The sequence below is a fragment of the Elephas maximus genome, chromosome 6 (assembly GCF_024166365.1).
Source record: "Elephas maximus indicus isolate mEleMax1 chromosome 6, mEleMax1 primary haplotype, whole genome shotgun sequence".
Taxonomy (NCBI): domain Eukaryota; kingdom Metazoa; phylum Chordata; class Mammalia; order Proboscidea; family Elephantidae; genus Elephas; species Elephas maximus.
The window spans coordinates 114,140,676-114,158,230 of record NC_064824.1 but is presented as its reverse complement, the minus strand read 5'-3'; the positions used below and the strand labels follow the sequence as shown (position 1 = coordinate 114,158,230).

The following is a 17,555-nucleotide window of genomic DNA, read 5'->3' as shown; positions in this document are numbered from 1 at the left end:
ATGTCCATTCTGGTTATTCTGTTTCCATTAGTCTAGCGCCTCTGTTTCCCCTTACCTTGTCATCTTTGGTCTAGGGTAAATGTTTACTGTTTGGTTTCATTTAGATGATTATTTGGAGGAATGCAATACTCACGGGAGGTATTTATTTTATGGGCCAATCTGCCATTTGGCTGAAAGGTGGCTTCTGGGAGTGGTTTGAGTTCCAAGTTTAAAAGGTAGCCCAGGGCGATAATCTCAGGGGTTCATCTAGCCTCTACCAGTCCAGTAAGGCTGGCCTTTTTTTTTTTTTTAAGGAATTTGTATTTTGTTCTATATTTTCCTCCTATTCTATCTGGGACCATCTATTGTGTCCCTGGTTGAAACAGTCGGTAGCCGGGCACCATCTAGTTCTTCCGGCTTCAAGGTAGGTGAGGCTGTTGTTTGTCTAGACAATTAGTTTTCAGACTAGTTTCTTCTTTGATACTTTGGTTTCCTTCTTTCTTTTTTGTTCTGGATGAATACAGGTCAATAGTTGTATCTTCAATGGCTGCTTGCAAGCTTTTAAGAGTCCAGACGCTACTCACCAAACTAGGGTGTAGAACATTGTCCTTATGGACTGTACCATGCCAGCTGACTGAGTTGCCTTATGAAACTACGGTCCTAAGCTCTTAAACCCAGTAAAGGAATCCCTTGAGTATTTGGTTATGTCTAGAAAGTATCCATAACTGTGCCCTGTATGTGCTTTATTTTAATATATGTGCAGCACACATAAACACAAATATACACAAGGCATGGATATTTTTAAAAAGCTCCCAAGGTGATTTTAATGTATAATTAAAGTTGAAATCCATATGTATAGAATGAAGGACTGATTCTTAGCTTCTTTTCTTTGTAATCATAGTTATTGGAGTTTTTTAAACAAATGGTGTTCTGTGTCAATACTCCTTTCCCCTAACTATTTTCAACCTGTTGTGCAAACAACAGAATATAATGGCTTCATCAATTTAGGCCATTATTTACATAAATAAATAAATAAATAACAATAAACAATGCTGAGCTACCCTATCTTCTAATTCTGTCAAATCCTATGTACTGCTTTCTTCCTCCAAATGAGTTTAGTATTCTGTGCTGAAAATATCTAAGAGAAAAATAAATGTAGTTATGAGCCTGTTGGGAGAAAAGTATTACAAAGAGAATAAAAATTCTAGTTTACACTCTGGCATAAAATTAATTAACTTGAAATATGTTTAAGTTCCTTAACCTGATAAAGGATGTTTACCCAATACTAATACAAACATAATATTTAATAATGAAATATAAGAAATATTTCCTTTAAATTCATAACTAGGACAAGGATGCCTACTCTCTGTGCTTCCATTCAACATTATTCAGAGATTAGTCATAAGTATTTGAAATAAATAAATAAAACTTTTAATTCATAGATGATATACACAGAAAACCCGTGAAATCTACTGACAGATTATTAATTACAGAGTACAACAAGGCTTCAGAACACAATATCAAGATACAAGAAACAATTATCTTCCTCTAGAGCACTGACGGAAACCCTGGTGGTATGGTGGTTAAGTGCTATGGCTGCTAACCAAAGAAGTTGGCAGTTCAAATCCACCAGGCACTCCTTGGAAACTCTATGGGGGCAGTTCTACTCTGTTCTCTAGGGTTGCTATGAGTCAGAATTGACTCAACAGCAATGGGTTTTGATAGTACTGACAAATAGAGAAATTTGATTTTTAAAAACTTGACATTTACAATACCTGCAAAAAATGCTAAAGAATAAATCTAACAATTTGAGCTAGAATTTATGAATAAACTTCTGAAACTTTATTGAAAGACAATAGCGAAGACCTCAGTAAATGCAGAGAAAAACATTTACAGGAACTCTCATATTATAAAGATGTTGTTTCTTCCCAAATTATCTATAAATTCAATGCACTCTTAATCAAAATTCTGTAAAAGGTACATGATAACCCAATTCTAAAATATGTATAAAATAACAAAGGCCTAAGGAAAGTAAAGCTGATTTTGAAGAAGAACATATTAGAAATTGCCCTAGCATATATAAAAATTTATTATAAAGTTTTAGTAATTAAAATGTTAGGGTACTAACAGAGAGGAGACAAATATACTAATAGAAATGAATAGAGATATATGACAGAAGTGCCATTGCTAATTAGTGGTGAAAGGATAAACTATTAAATGCATGATACCAGGACAATTGATTATCCATATGGAACAAAATGAAGCCAAATCCTTACTAGCAATACAAATCAATTCCAGGCAGGTTAAATGTTAAAAACAAAACTTTATAACTTCCAGAAGAAAACATTAAAAAAAAGCTTTATAATCTTAGGAAAAGGTGTCTTTTAAATAAGACATGAAAAGCTCAAACAAAGTTGATAAATCAACTATTTTAAAATATTTAAAAATATATGCATAGTAAAAGACTGTATAAACAAAGAAAGGAGCCAAGTCACGGACTTTGAAATTACGTTACCGGTGTACATATTAGTATCCGAAATATATAAAGAACTTTTACACTCAATAAGAAATGAAAAGCAAAAGAACAGGAATAGATAATTCATAGAAGAGGAAAATCAAATGAATAATAATAATAAAAAAACTAAACCCACTGCCCTCTAGTTGCTTATGACTCATGTTGACTCCATGTGTTACAGGATACAACTGCTATGTAGGGTTTTCTTGGCCATGATATTTATGGAAGCAGATCACCAGGCCTTTCTTCTATGGTGGTTTCGGGTAGGTTTGAACTGCCAACCCTTTGGTTAGTAGTCAAGTGCTTAACTCTTTGCACCACCTAGGGAACTTTGAAAGACTAACCCACAAAACCAAACTCATTGCCATCAAGTTGATCCCAAATCATATAACCCTGTAGGGCAGAGTAGAACTACCTCAAGGGTTTCTAAGGCCGTAATCTTTACAGGAGCAGACTACCGCATCTTTCTCCTGCAGAGCAGCTGCTGGGTTTGAACCATTAACCTTCTGATTAGTAGCTGAGCGCATAATCATTGTGCCACCAGGGCTGCTACAGGTACCACAAAATCAGCAGATTATAAATGGAGTGCATCATTACTCTGAATTCACCAAACCCACCTTTCTCCTGTATTAACCAGCTCAGTAAATTTCAACACTGTTCACCAAGAAGTATTCAGTTACATAAATCATCCCTGACTTTTATTTCTCCATCCCATTATCAAGCCATCATGATTTGTCAGTTCTCCCTTCTTAATATCTCGTGCATCTATTCTCTTTATTCTCATGTATCAGTTAGCTGTTGATTAGCAGTCACTTTGTATACATTTTTCCATCCCCTTACTTTTTTTTAAAATAATTTTTATTGTGCTTTAAGTGAAAGTTTACAAATCAAGTCAGTCTCTCACATAAAAACTTATATACGCCTTACTACATACTCCCAATTACTCTGCCCCCAATGAGACAGCCCACTCCCTCCTTCCCCTCTCTCTTTTCATGACCATTTTGCCAGCTTATAACCCCCTCTACCCTCCCATCTCCCCTCCAGACAGGAGATGCCAACATAGTCTCAAGTGTCCACCTGATGCAAGTAGCTCACTCCTCATCAGCATCTCTCTCCAACCCATTGTCCAGTCCAATCCATGTCTGACGAGTTGGCTTCGGGAATGGTTCTTGTCCTGGGCCAACAGAAGGTTTGGGGACCATGACTGCCAGGGTCCTTCTAGTCTCAGTCAGACCATTAAGTCTGGTCTTTTTATGAGAATTTGGGGTCTGCATCCCACTGTTCTCCTGCTCCCTCAGGGGTTCTCTGTTGTGCTCCCTGTCAGGGCAGTCATAGGTTGTGGCCAGGCACCATCTAATTTTTCTGGTATTAGGATGATGTGGTCTCTGGTTCATGTAGCTCTTTCTGTCTCTTGGGCTCGTAATTACCTTGTGTCCTTCATTCTCCTCTGCTCCAGGTGGGTTGAGAGCAATTGATGCATCTTAGATGGCTGGTTGCTAGCATTTAAGACCCCAGATGCCACTCTCCAAAGTGGGATGCAGGATGTTTTCTTAGTAGATTTTGTTTTCACAATTAATTTAGATGTCCCCTGAAACCATGGTCCCCAAACCCCTGCCCCTGCTTCACTGACCTTTGAAGCATTCAGTTTATTCAGGAAACTTCTTTGCTTTTGGTTTAGTCCAGTTGTGCTGACCTCCCCTGTATTGAGTGTTGTCCTTCTGTTCACCTAAAGTAGTTCTTATCTACTATTTAATTAGTAAATACCCCTCTCCCACCCTCTCCATCCTCTTACTTTTAACTCTTCTAGATAATATTTAAAATGGATTTCTGATAGATGGCTAATATTTATTTATTTATTTATTTAAATCCAATCTGACAGCCTCTGTCTTTTAATTGGTGGGTTTGAGCCATTTACATTTAATGTATTTATTGATAACAAAACAATGCAACCCACTGCTGTTGAGTTGATTCCGACTCACAGCAACCCTACAGGAGAGAGTAGAATTGCCCCATAGAGTTTCCAAGGAGCGCCTGGCAGATTTGAACTGCCTACCTCTTGGGTAGCAGCCATAGGGCTTAACCACTACGCCACCAGGGTTTCCTATTTTTTGATACAGGTGAATTTAGATCTGCCATATTATTGTTTTCCATTTGTCTCCTCTGCTGTCTCTTTCTTTGTTTCCACCTTCCTGATTTCTTTTGGATTACATGAATATTTTTAAGTTTTTCATTTCAATTTATCAGTTGGTTTTTTTAGGTATATCTCTTTGTATTATTTTTTAGTGGTTGCTCAAGGAATTATAATATACGTACTGAAATTTTCACAGTTACTTAGAATTAATATTTCACCACTTCATGTAAAATACAGAAACCTTGCAACTATATAGATCCCTTTAAACTCCCTCCTTTATTTTATAGTTTTAATGTGTATTATATCTACATACATTGAAAAATCCACCAGACAGTGTTATAGTGTTTGCTTTCAACCATTGCACATGTTTTAAATACTTAAGAGAAGTAAAATAGTCCATCATATTTCCTGAAGATATTTACCATTTATAATGCTTTTGTTTCATTCCTGAAGTTCCTAGTTTCCCTTGATTATTGCTTCTCTTCACTCTGAAAAACTTACTGTAACATTTTTTCTTTTTAGAACATACATGCCAGTGATGAATTCTCTTAGTTTTCCTTCACCTGAGAATGCCTTTATTTTGAGTTTATTCCTGAAGGATATTTTCAAGTTGGCAGTGCTTTCCTGTGAATACTTGAAAGATGTTGCATGTCTTCTGGCCTCCAAGGTGCCTGGTCAGAAATATGTCATCTTTCAAGTTGTTTTTCCCTACAAATGTGTCATTTTTTTCCCCCTCTGACACCTTTCCAACTTTTTTCTTTATCTTTGGCTTTCAAAAGTTTGAATTTGATATATCTGGACATGACTTTCTATGTATTTATTCTGTTTGGGGTTTGCTGGGCTGTGAAGATACATCTTCATATTTGGGAATTCTTTAGTCCTTTTTTTTTTATATATTTATATATGTATATTTTGCACTGGAACCTTTGTCTTTTCTAATTGGGACTCCAGTGACACATGTGTTAGATATCTTGGTATTATCTCAATGATTCCTGAGGCTCTATTTATTTTGTAAACCCCTCTTCTCCATTCTTAGATAATTTGAGTAATGTCTATTGATTTGTCTGCAAGTTCACAGGCTCCTTTATCATATCTATCCTGCTATTGGAACCATCCAGTGAATTGTTTATTTCAGCTATTATATTTTTCAGTTCTAAAAAAATTTTTTTTTTTTGCTTCATTTTTAGAAGGTTTTTTTTTTTGTGTGTGTGTGAATTTATGTTTTTCCACCCTCTTAAAGAGTATTTACCTTTACCTCATGGAAGGTGGTTACAATAATTGTTTAAAGTCTTCATAAAAAATTCCAACATCTGAGTCACCTTGTGTTTGGCCTCTGTTGATTATCTTTTCCTTGGAGATTTGTTCGGATTTCCCTGGTTCTTTGTATGCCCAATAATTCTGGACTAAATCCTTCACATTTTGAGTATTGTATTGAAAGTCTCTTAGTCCTTTAAAATCCTGTGAGGAATGTTGATTTTTATTTCTTTTTTTTAGCAGGCAAACAACCCAGTTAGGTCTCAATTTCTGTGGATGATGAGTCCAATTCTTAGTCTTTACTGTGCTTCTTTATGTCTTTTCCCATATTCACTTTTTAAGGATGAGCTTGAAACTTATTTCATACACAGAATTAAGGGATACCCTTCTCCAGCTCTTACCTCACTAAGATATCCCCACACTCCCACTCAGGCTTCCAGGGTCTCCTTTTACTTGTTCCTCTTAGTTGCGTATTCCTGTGACTCAGAGGTCAAAGACGGGAGATAAAGCAGATTAAAAAAAACCAAACAATTAGAAAACTCACCCCTTATCCTGGTCATTTTCACATTTGACTTCATTCTCCAATCTACCTATTATTGTTTACTTTTCAGAATCCACAGGTAGTTGCTCTTTGCATTCTGTTCAGAGTTTTTAGTTGCAATCGGTAGGAGATATGGAGTGTGTAATAGCCTTACTGCCTGTCATGGATTTAATTGTGTCCCCCCAAAATATCTGTCAACTTGGCTAGGCCATGATTCCCGGTATTACGTGATTATCTACCATTTTGTCATCAGATGTAATTTTCCTATTTGTTGTAAATCCTACCTCTGTGATGTTAATGATAGGATTACAGGCAGTTATGTTAACTGGGCAGGACTCCACATACAAGACTAAGTTGTGTCTTAAGTCAATCTCTTTTGAGATATAAAAGAGAGAAGCAAACAGAGAGACAGAGGGACCTCATCCCATCAGGAAAGTAGTGCCAGGAGCAGAGTGTGTCCTTTGGACCCGGAAGTCCCTGTGCTGAGAAGCTTCCAGACCAGGGAAATATTGATGTCAAGGACTTTCCTCCAGAGCCGACAGAGACAGAAAGGCTTCCCTTGGAGTTGGTGCCCCGAATTTGAACATCTAGTCTCTTAGACTGTGAGAGAATAAACTTTTTGTTAAAGCCATCCACTTGTGGTACTTCTGTTATAGCAGCACTAGACACCTAAGATGCATCCTCTTGGCCAGCACCAGAAGTCTTTCAAATAAACTATTTCAAAATAGAATATAAGAACTCAAATGAGTGTTTCTTTCAAATAAAATTAATGATTATACAGAATATTCTTTTGCATATATTCTCCATAAATTTAAGTCTTCATTTTTTCGAGGTTAGAATTTGTACTTAGGAGTATCCAGTAGTCACATCAGATCTGACCATGAAACAGTGTGATTACATTAATACTATCATATAAAGTTAGAAAAAGTTTGTGTGACTTAAATGTTGAGCTTCATTTTTTCCCCCCTGAGGATCATAAACTGTCTTAAAGGAGATTCTCCAAAAAGTTAAAGATGTTTTGCTTCCCAAACTGACTACGTTGAGGAACCTCTATCACTTGGCCATTAAATTCACATACCTATATATTTTCTATACTGTATGATAAAATTTTACTAGTTTGTATTTGTAACTTACAGAAAAACAGAAAGTGAGGGTAGAGCCTAGGAATCTGAAGAATATCTCACAGTAATTGTTGTGTGTGCTAAGGTATGAAAAGCACTGTTTTAGGTAACTAATTCCTTAAGCTCATTTGAATGATTAGGGAATAATGGGGAGAATTTAGCAAGTGGAAGGGGGGCTAAATTGGAGTTAACTGACAGAGAGGAGATTGATCAGAGAAGACAGCTTGCAAACAAGGAGGAATGGGTGTGACAGCAGCTGAAAAGTCAATGTGGATAGTAAAATAAGGGTCTAACAGTGGCTGAAAGGAACCCTGGTGGCACAGTAGTTGAGTACTTGGCTGCTAACTGAAAGGAGAAAAGACCTGATCTGCTCTCGTAAAGATTTCAGCCTCGGGAACCCTATGGGGCAGTTCTACAGTGTCCTATAATGTTGCTATAGTTGGAATCAATTGATGGTGCATAACAACAGTGACTGTTGCATCTTTTGACGGTGTAAGATAGTGCAGACGTAAGGACAAAGGAACATATTTGTGCACAAATCATTTGAGGTAGTTATCTGGATATTGACATTACCAACTCCACATTGTTTGCTTAGCGTAAGGAAGTGGGGAACATTGTTTTCTGCATCTTACTGATGAATAGACAACACCTTTCAGTAACCTGGAAACCCTGGTGGCCTAGTAGTTAAGTGCTATGGCTGGTAACCAAGAGGTCAGCAGTTCGAATCTGCCAGGTGCTCCTTGGAAACTCTTTCGGGCAGTTCTACTCTGTCCTACAGGGTTGCTATGAGTCAGAATAGACTCGACAGCAGTGGGTTTTTCAGTGACCTGACCGAGATGTCCCATTAGCAAAGGTTGAACCTATAGTTGGGGTTGAGGTCCGTTACAACATTCTGTGATGTCAGTAATTGATAGAGAAGTCTAGACAACACCTGCTGTGAGCAGTTCATTACCAAGACTAATAACTCCAAAGATGAGGTAATAGAACATTGCTCTATTCATCTGGCAATACCTCCCTTGCCACCAAACTCTCAGAAACAATGACTGAGCAGATGGTAGTTGCAAAGACTGATCACTTGTTCAGATACTGTGAATCCTGGGGGAGGTGAGTCTTCAAAAACTCCCCTTATCCACTCAGCACTTTAAAAAGTACCTCTTTTCTAAAGACAGAGTTTTACTGTTTTCAAAAACTGGCTCACAGTAAATTGAAAATGCAGTCATTAATCAATCTCAAATCCCTTAGTACAGTTTTAGAGTGATTTGTCTTCCTTTCACATTGCAAGCAGGCAGAGTAGACTCTGACCCAAGGTGCTTGGGTGTAGCCATGTTTATATAATAATTAAAGTCGGATTTGAGCTTCAGCGTTGATAGGTAGTGCTAAGGTGGTGATAGCAACATCTCTGAAGCCAAGCTTTGCAGCTGAATATTGTCTCATTTATCTTATTTTAATAGCCCCATTTATTTTGCTTTGAAAAGCATTTCCATTTGGTTTTCTCATCTTGGTTTGCTGTGATATGCAAGCTTCAAAGGTCTAAAAATGAAAATTCTGAAAGAGGGATTTGGGGAATCATGAAGTAGAGACTCCCTAAAGCTATTTACATGGTAGTACAGTTGTCATCCTGGGTGTCAGGAACAAGAAGATCTCTTTTGCAGCAGGAGAAGGGAATAACATCAGAGCCCCGAAAGAAAAGTAGGGAGAGATGATAAGTTCCTTGGTTGAGTTCCATTACTGAGGTGGGATGGGACAGATGATTCTCTTAAGTCCAAAGGGGTAAGGACTAGGGTATCCCATCAACCTTGTGAAGTATAGTTATGGGGAGCCAGGCATACTGGGTGGTCTATTTTGGGAGAGGTTCTCATGTGTTCCAGACCTTGGCCAGTGTAGTGGATAATGTAGGAGAACAACATCCAGGGCTTGAGGAAGGGCTGGTCCTGGCTAAGAAGGCAAGAAGGCTTCAGGTCCTCCAAGTCCCAGGTAGGGTGGATGGTCAGAACTGAGGAGCAAGACCTTGGGTGGAAGCTCAAGCCTGATGGCAGGGCAGTGAGAGGTTTGTGTTTTGATGACAACATCCAGGGTGTGGCAGTGAAACACCTTCCCAGGGAAGCCTTCTTAAGGCTTCAGGTTCTGACTGTCATGGGAGCAATCTAAATACATAGCTTCCCTTTCGTGTCAAGCCATTCATTTCTTCTTCCTTGGAGTTTATTTTTATGCCAGATTTACTACTGATTAAGGGAAGCACTGGTGTCCTGGGTGGCACAAATGGTTAAGTGCTGAACTACTAACTAGAAGATTGGTGGTTCAAACCCACCCAGAGGCACCTCAGAAGACAGGCCTAGTGATCTGAAAAGTCACATCCATGAAAACCCTGTGAGCAGTTCTACTCTGTATACATGGGGTCACCGTGAGTTGGAATAGGCCCCATGGCAACTACAACAACAAGGGAGGCGTTGGTGATTCAGTGGTAGAAATCTCAGTTTCCACGTGGGAGACCCAGGTTCAATTCCTGGCCAATGCCCCTCTTGTGCAGCCACCACCCATCTGTGAGTGGAGACTTGCGTGTTGCTTTGATGTTGAATAGGTTTCAGCAGAAATTCCAGACTAAGACAGCCTAGGAAGAAAGGCCTGGTGACCTACACCCTAAAATAGGTCAGTGAAAATCTATGGATCGCAATCATGGGGGTAGTGCAGGATCGGGCAGTGCTCTGTTCTGTTGTGCGGGAGCCACCATGAGTAGGACGTAATCCCACTGCAACTAACGACAAGGGAGTAGCACCAGGTCCAAGAATCATGCCTTCACACTTGTGGTTTGTAAGGTCTTGCCATGCCCCAGCCCTGCCTGTCTCTGTGAGTCTCCTTTCAGACTCTCCAGCTGTGCAAACACTCCAGTATCCAGGCACAGCGTGGGTGACCATTCTGTCCTGTGTAAATGCACCCTGCCCTGCTGTCCCCACCTGGACCCTAGAGGGAAGGTTGGCCGATGAACTGAGAGTGTCATACAAGCCTATGCCAGGGCTAGGAAGTCCCAATACCTTGTCTATTGATGCCCCAGGATTTTCCTTGTGTGCATTTTTACCCTTGAAAAGGGACATATAGAATTTATGCTTTGTGTTTACCAGCTGGTGGATAATTGGGATAATTGTGGGAAAAAAATTTCTTCTTAAATTTTCATCCTGCTGTCTTCATGGCCCAATCATGTTATTCTGCCGTGGCTGACTAATACAAGGTTCTGGAGTAACAAATAATTTGTTTCAGGCTGTCTTACATTTTCTGACAAATTCTCTGTCAAATTTTGCTGTCCCTGTTAAGGCATTAATCCGAAGTGTCTCCTGGTTATGGTAGCGACTGTTGGTGTAACCTGTCACGGCTTAGAGAAAAATTCATGAGAAAAGACATTGTATCCAGTGTTTTTTTTTTTTCCCCCAACTTCTTTTTGTACTGCTGGTGCCAAAATAGCGAACAGCGTAACTTGTCTGAGAAGAGGATATTGCACAGAGACCAGATTTCATTCTCATTAAATAAAAAGAACATTCATACAATGTTTGTATCCTTAGCAGGGAGGCGTAGACGCTTCTCTCCAGCCTTCTACCCCAAAGGCAACGTGTCCGTGGGATTGTTATCAAGTGTGAAAACAGCTGGTTTTCCTCCTATGAGAATTATGTGTGTGCCAAGCACAGAGAGAGGCCAGAAGGCAGCCGTTTACAGAGCGGCCCCACTGTGGGTGTGTGCTGGTCATTTATCAGCTGCCCGATCAAGTTCCCACACAGAGCCTAAAGAAGTGCTGGAAGCGCTTTTCAACCACAGGGCATAAAAAAAATAGAGAGGTTTTCGTGACCTACCTCATATATCTTCTTGATTACCATCAAAAGATCTTCTCTTAGCTAGCTAGTGCTGCTATAACACGAATACTACCAATGGGGAGCTTTAAAGAACACAGATCTATTTTCTGAAAGTTCTGGGGGCTGAAAACCCAAATCAGAGTCTCAGGCATGTGGACCCTTTCCTTGTCGGTAGCCCCAGGCGTTCCGTGGTTCTTGGTGAGGCTCACATGGCATCTGTCTTCCTCAGCAGGTGAAGTCTATGCTGCTCTTTCATATAACTCAGAGGTCATTAGGTTTAGGATCCACCCTACTCTGGTATGACCTCAACTGGCCGATTGAGCGGATTACATTGCATTATGGAAGGTGACCCCACTAGATTAGATTACCTCTATAGGTTTAGGGGTTAGAATTTCAACACATATTTTGGGGGGACACAATTCAATCCGTAACAGGCCTTTGTTTACACCTTCACGCATCTGGTGCTTTGAGGGGCCATGTGGGGGAAAAATACCTTTACAGCCTGAAAACAAAGAGAATTTCCTTGGTTTTACATTGTTTTTCATCTCCTTTTAAAATTGTGACTTGGAAAGTCACTTCACAGAGAGGGGTTTGCTCTCAGAGATTAAGTTACCGGATGCGATTGTAAAGTATAATATAAAAATAAGCTGATAACAGCATTAGATCTGTGACCCGCATGCTGACAAAAAGGAGGGGAAGACGTTAGAAACATTCTCTTTAAATATGTTTCCCTGCAACTAGTCACTGAAATAGGTGATGATTTCCTGGGCAATGTCAGATTTCTCAGTTTTGGTTTTAATTTCTGAAATAGGTTTTAGTTTCTGAAATAACGTTGCTTGTGGGAGAATGTGGGTCGCTGCCATAGAATAAAGTGCGCTTCTGTTTCTTTTCAGGGAATCAACTGGACACCTGAGGGCTGGGCACACCTCCCTGAACTGTTGAGATTTGTTAGAAGGGCAGCTCCCAGCGGTGCCAACAGATCTTGCATCTCTGGCAAAAGGACAACATGTAAGCTGAGGAATCTCGCCATCACAAGTTCACACGTTCACGGTAGCTTTTGTCTGATTATCATTGGAGTCTTTCGGGATGAGCACTTCTGTCCAAGTTAGTAGGTCAGCCTGCCCTTCTGAACTATGATATTAAATGAAAGTCTTAAAAAAAAAAACAAAAACTAACCTTTAGAAATCTTGAAATGCTCCTCTCCCTCAACACCTTCAATTACTTGTTTGTCTTCCTCTGTCCTAGCTACTTACAGTGAAATAGTCAGTGATTATCCTGGACGTTATAGTGTCTTCTGAATCAATGGGAACAACTGGGTTTCTTCTGCTATTCCACTACTCAAAAATCAGAGAAAACTTGGCTCCTGTTGTCTTAGTTTTCTACTGAAACCTGTTACATACTTGAATTAGGGAAGGATTCAGAACCAAGCGATGGTAGAAGTGACTTTAACCAAAAAAAAAAAAAAAAAAAAAATCAAACCCTTTGCCCTGCAGTTAATTCCAACTCTGTTGTTATAGATTCTGAGCTCCGTGGCATTTCCTTGGCTGTGATCTTTACAGAAGCAGACCTCCAGGCTTTTCTTCTGCATCACTGCTGGGTGGGTTTGAACCACTGGCCCTTCAGTAGTAGTGAAGTACAAACCGTTTGTGCCACTCAGAGACCTTCTAAGTGACTTTAGACAGAGAGGAAATAAAAGGATAAGGTGAGGAGAGAAACTAAGAAAGTGAAAATAGCCAATGTCTTAAATTATATCCAACAGTACACCCCAGCTCACCAAGTGACCAGCTATACCTTAATTAAGTAAAAGGAAAATGTCAGTTCCAGCATTTTCATCAACTGTGTCAAGACTGTCCTAGCCTGCAACTAGTTCCATCATCAGTTTTCCAAGGTGCCAGAAAATCCCAAGAATATTTACACTTCAGGATGTTCTTTTTCTTCAGACATAGTACATGGAAAATGTTTGTTTAAGGTCATGAGAATTTCTGGTGGGATGCAAATATGGTAAAACCTACAAAAGCTGGAACCTGTGTAGGGTGGGAACCTATCAGAGAAGGAAAACTCAAATACAGGCAGTTCCCAGATTACAAATGAGTTCTGTTCTTAAGTCTGTCAGTAAGTCAAATTTGTACATAAGTCAAAACACTAGGTGTGGCTCATGTCTAACATCAGTCAAATGTTTTTCTTAGTATATAGCACACAGTGTACTTTTCTATGCATGGAAAACACTAAAGAAACACTTCCAGATACACTAAAATTTTTTTTGTAAAATAATACAATAATAATAAAGTTTTGATGTGTGTTGCAAAGTAGTCCCCATTTGTTATTATGAGCCATTGTATGTAGTTCAGATTTTTAATATAATAAGCTTTATGGAGGTTGATTCGTAACCACGGGTCGTACATAAGTCAGACATTCATAACCTGGGGCCTTTCTGTACAGTGAACCTGTGAGAGCTGAGACTTGATGCGGCTGCCTTGTTTTTTCAGTAAGAAAAGTCTCACCACTTTTCCATCTCCTTTTAGTGGAAAATATTTAGGTTTTCCTTCTCTGACAAGTTTCTCCCTTACACAGGTCCCAGCTTTTGCAGACTTTACTGTATTTTCCACTAACAGAGAGCAATAGAAAAGTGGTAAACTGCATCTTGTCGAAGGTGGAAAACTCATGAGACCCAGAAGAACAAGGCAGACCTATTGAGTTTCGGCTCTCACAGGTTTCACTACATATTATCTATGGAGAGCAACTTATTAGTAACTTATTAGACCAGTAATATCCTAGAAAACAATAGCTTATCAAGTTGCATCATTCAGTTAGGATTTTGGGAGAATGGGATGAGGGAAAGATCAGCTTTGAAGACTGGGTTTCGGTTTTTACTCAGGTCACTTTGTGGGTTATTTTGGGAAGATGACAGGACAAGAGGAGGGCACCAGGAAACTGGCTGGGAGTGATGCTCAGGAGGATAAGAAAGGGGGGAAGGAGAATATACAGAGATGCCAGTTAACTCAGAAGTTTTCCTGAGGGCTTTATTCTTGTCTTGGGTTTGCACATTGAGTGGACACATGAATGGAAGCTTGAAGAAGGCGGTGTATATGGGGGTAGAAAATAGAGAACTAAAAACATCAATTTCATTTTGCTAAACTGGCTGTGCTTTTATTCTAAATTATATGTAGGCAGAAAGGGTTATCCTTGACTGATGAGTAGTGTGTAAAGCAATCTGCAGAGACACTAGGCATAGCTCCCTTCCCCCCTCCCCGCTCTGCTGTGTTTATCTATAAACTGAAAGATCGAAATTTGCTTTCCTCCACACTGAAGGAGAATATTGGAGAGAATCTTTGTTGTTATTTGAGAAAATTATTTCGCTTATAAGCAGCCATTTGAAGCAACAGTAACCTTTAGTTTTTACTTAATAGAATTATGCTAATGAAATAAAACAAATATGATGCTATCTGTGGCTGTTTGCTGGTCTAATAAAAAAAGATTACCTGCTTTCACCATTCCATTATTTGTCTACAGTCAGTCTGCAAAGAAAAGGAGAAAGAAAAGGTGGAAAAAAAAAAAAAAAACCCCAAAACAAACAACTCATAAAGGTCCATTTTTACATGTGGTCATCAGGTTTGGTGGGAAAGGATGTTGAAAATCTCAGCAAAAGTGTAATTCGGGATTATCAGCAGATTTGGTTTATCCATGCTTTCTCTTTCCCCGGGAGCAAAGATAATCAAGGGTTGTCTATGCAGGAGATGTCACATTTAGTCAATAGACAGCAGTCATTATTACTGTGCAGTGAAGTGTTTTGTGGGGAAATGCTGAATAGGTAGAAAAAGAAAATGAAATGCCCTTCAATGAAAAGACAAACACAACCCAATCAATAGTGGAAACTGATAAATTAAGAACCATCTTCTCACCCAAACCAATAAAAAGGGAACTGTGTGATATTTTATTCTATTACTTTGTCTAGATCATTTGGTTAAGCCTAAACTATAGAAGTGCGATACCTGGAAAGGTCATTTTTTGAGTAGGACAGGTGGGTATACTGTGCCTGAGACAGTACTGGCCATGGAAGTTTTGTAGAAGGTAAGAAAGAGTAGAACACTCTTAGTTTCATGAATTGTAGGCCTTGTCAAAAGCATGCAATCCTACCTTATTACTAGAAAAAAATTTTTTCACTGAAATTCATACCAAACTCATAAGAAGTGTCGAATCATGACATTTCATTGCCAGCTTTTTTTTCGGATGGTAGATGTAACTATAAATTGAATCTTGTTGACTGTACTCTTATTTGAGCAGGCAAACAGAGCAAAATATAAGTCACAATGAAATTGAGGCTTCATTTCTTTCATGCATTAACTGCGACCTCTATTTTTTCTATTTCAAAACCGAAATCACTTTCATCAGCTGACTCCGGGTGCATTATAATAACACCTTTCAAACCCCACTTATAAACTGAGGCACTTCCAAATTTCATAACAACATTTGGGCAAATAGGAGAGTGCCATTTCATGGGACTCAAGTATTTCCTAGTACCTTGTCACAATTCTTCAATGTCTCCTTCCAATACCAAACATGAAGCTAGTTTCCTGTTCTCTCCCCAGGGTGGACTGTTTCTCACTCGTAGTTAACATTTAGCTTTGAGCCAGAGGGCCCAGTCTCACTTAGATGAGTCATGCTGTGAAGTTCTGAAGCAAGGTGCTGGCCAAAGAAACTGTTCTAAAAGAGATTTTGTCAGCATGGTTGACACGGCTAATTGATGATGGCAAATTTTAGTGCCTTAAGAGGCAGACACTTGGGTAAAAATAGCAAAATGGAGCTTTGGCGTCCACCATTTTCATAAGGATTTGCCAGCATCTTTGCTGTAGTAAACTAGGTTTTTTTAAATGACACCATTAAGGTTCTGCATAAAAACAAAATGCTTTCTGACTTTGTAAGGTACACTTGTTGATGTATCCTGAAACATCTAGAATATCATCTTAAGTTTTAAGTAGATCCAGCTGGGCGGATGGCTAGTCAGATCTATCTATCTGTGAATATTTTATGGGAAAATGTATCATTGAATTTAGACACTTAAAAGAATTTTAAGAATTTGAATATATGGGAAGAGGATCCTCTTATCCATGTGGAAAATGACAACATGGAATTTTGGGTGAGGAAAGAGAGGGTTGTTTCTAAGCATTGTCTCACACGTACACAATGGATTAAATAGGACCAGAGGGAGAGAATTTACTTTTTCCAAAATGTTAGAATCCCTTTTGTTATGGACTGAGTTGTATCCCTCCAAATACGTGTTGGAATCCTGACCCCTATACCTATGGGGAAGGAACTCTGGTGGAAGAATGGTTAAGTGCTTGACTGCTAGCCAAAGGTTAGCAAATTCAAACCCACCAGCTGTTCTTTGGGAGAAAAGACCTGGAGATCTGCTTCTGTAGAGTTTGTAGCTTAGGAAACCTTATGAGGCAGTTCTACACTATCGTATAGGATCACTGTGACTTGGAACAGACTCAATGGCACACACAACACACACATAAAAACAGACCCATGGATGTAATTCCATTTAGGAACAGGATTCTCTTTGTTAGGTTAATGAGGCCACATCAGTGAATGGTGTGTCTTAAGCCAATCACTTCTGAGATATAAAGAGAACAGATGAGGCACAGAGAAGCAAGCACAGAGGAAGGGGAAGATACATGCCATGTGGAGATCACTGAGGAATGCTGGGTCTATAGAAACTGAAAGAGATCTTCCCCCAGAGATGACAGTAAGAGAGCCTTCCCCTACAGCCAGAGCCCTGGTTTCAGAATTCTGGCCTCCTGAACTGTGAGAAAATAGATTTCTGTTTTGTAGAACCACCCACTGTGGTATTTCTATTATGGCTGCGCTAACAAACAAAAACTCTTTCTGATGTTCCCACTCCTCTTTCCCTTTTCAGTAGTCTCTTTGACTTGGTTTCTGTCTGGGACTCACCTGGACAAACTGATAGCTAAGGTTTGTCTTTGGTGTTCCCATCCCTGTCCCCATTAAAAAACCAAACCCTTTGCTGTTGAGTTGATTCTGACTCATAGCAACCCTATAGGACAGGGTAGAACTGCCCCGTAGAGTTTGCAAGGAGCACCTGGTGGATTCAAACTGCCAACCTTTTGGTTAGCAACCATAGCATTTAGCCACTGTGCCACCAGGGTTTCCATTAGCA

General features: G+C 39.4%; 1 long non-coding RNA gene across 1 annotated transcript in view; it reads left to right on the top strand.

Moving 5' to 3' along the window:
• The window catches only part of LOC126078063 (uncharacterized), a 201,151-nt gene that overhangs the window by 120,086 nt on the left and 63,510 nt on the right, over positions 1–17,555 (top strand). Inside the window, exon 2 of the long non-coding RNA XR_007517950.1 lies at positions 12,271–12,385. This is a non-coding gene — a long non-coding RNA (uncharacterized LOC126078063). The remainder of the gene's footprint in view (positions 1–12,270; positions 12,386–17,555) is intronic.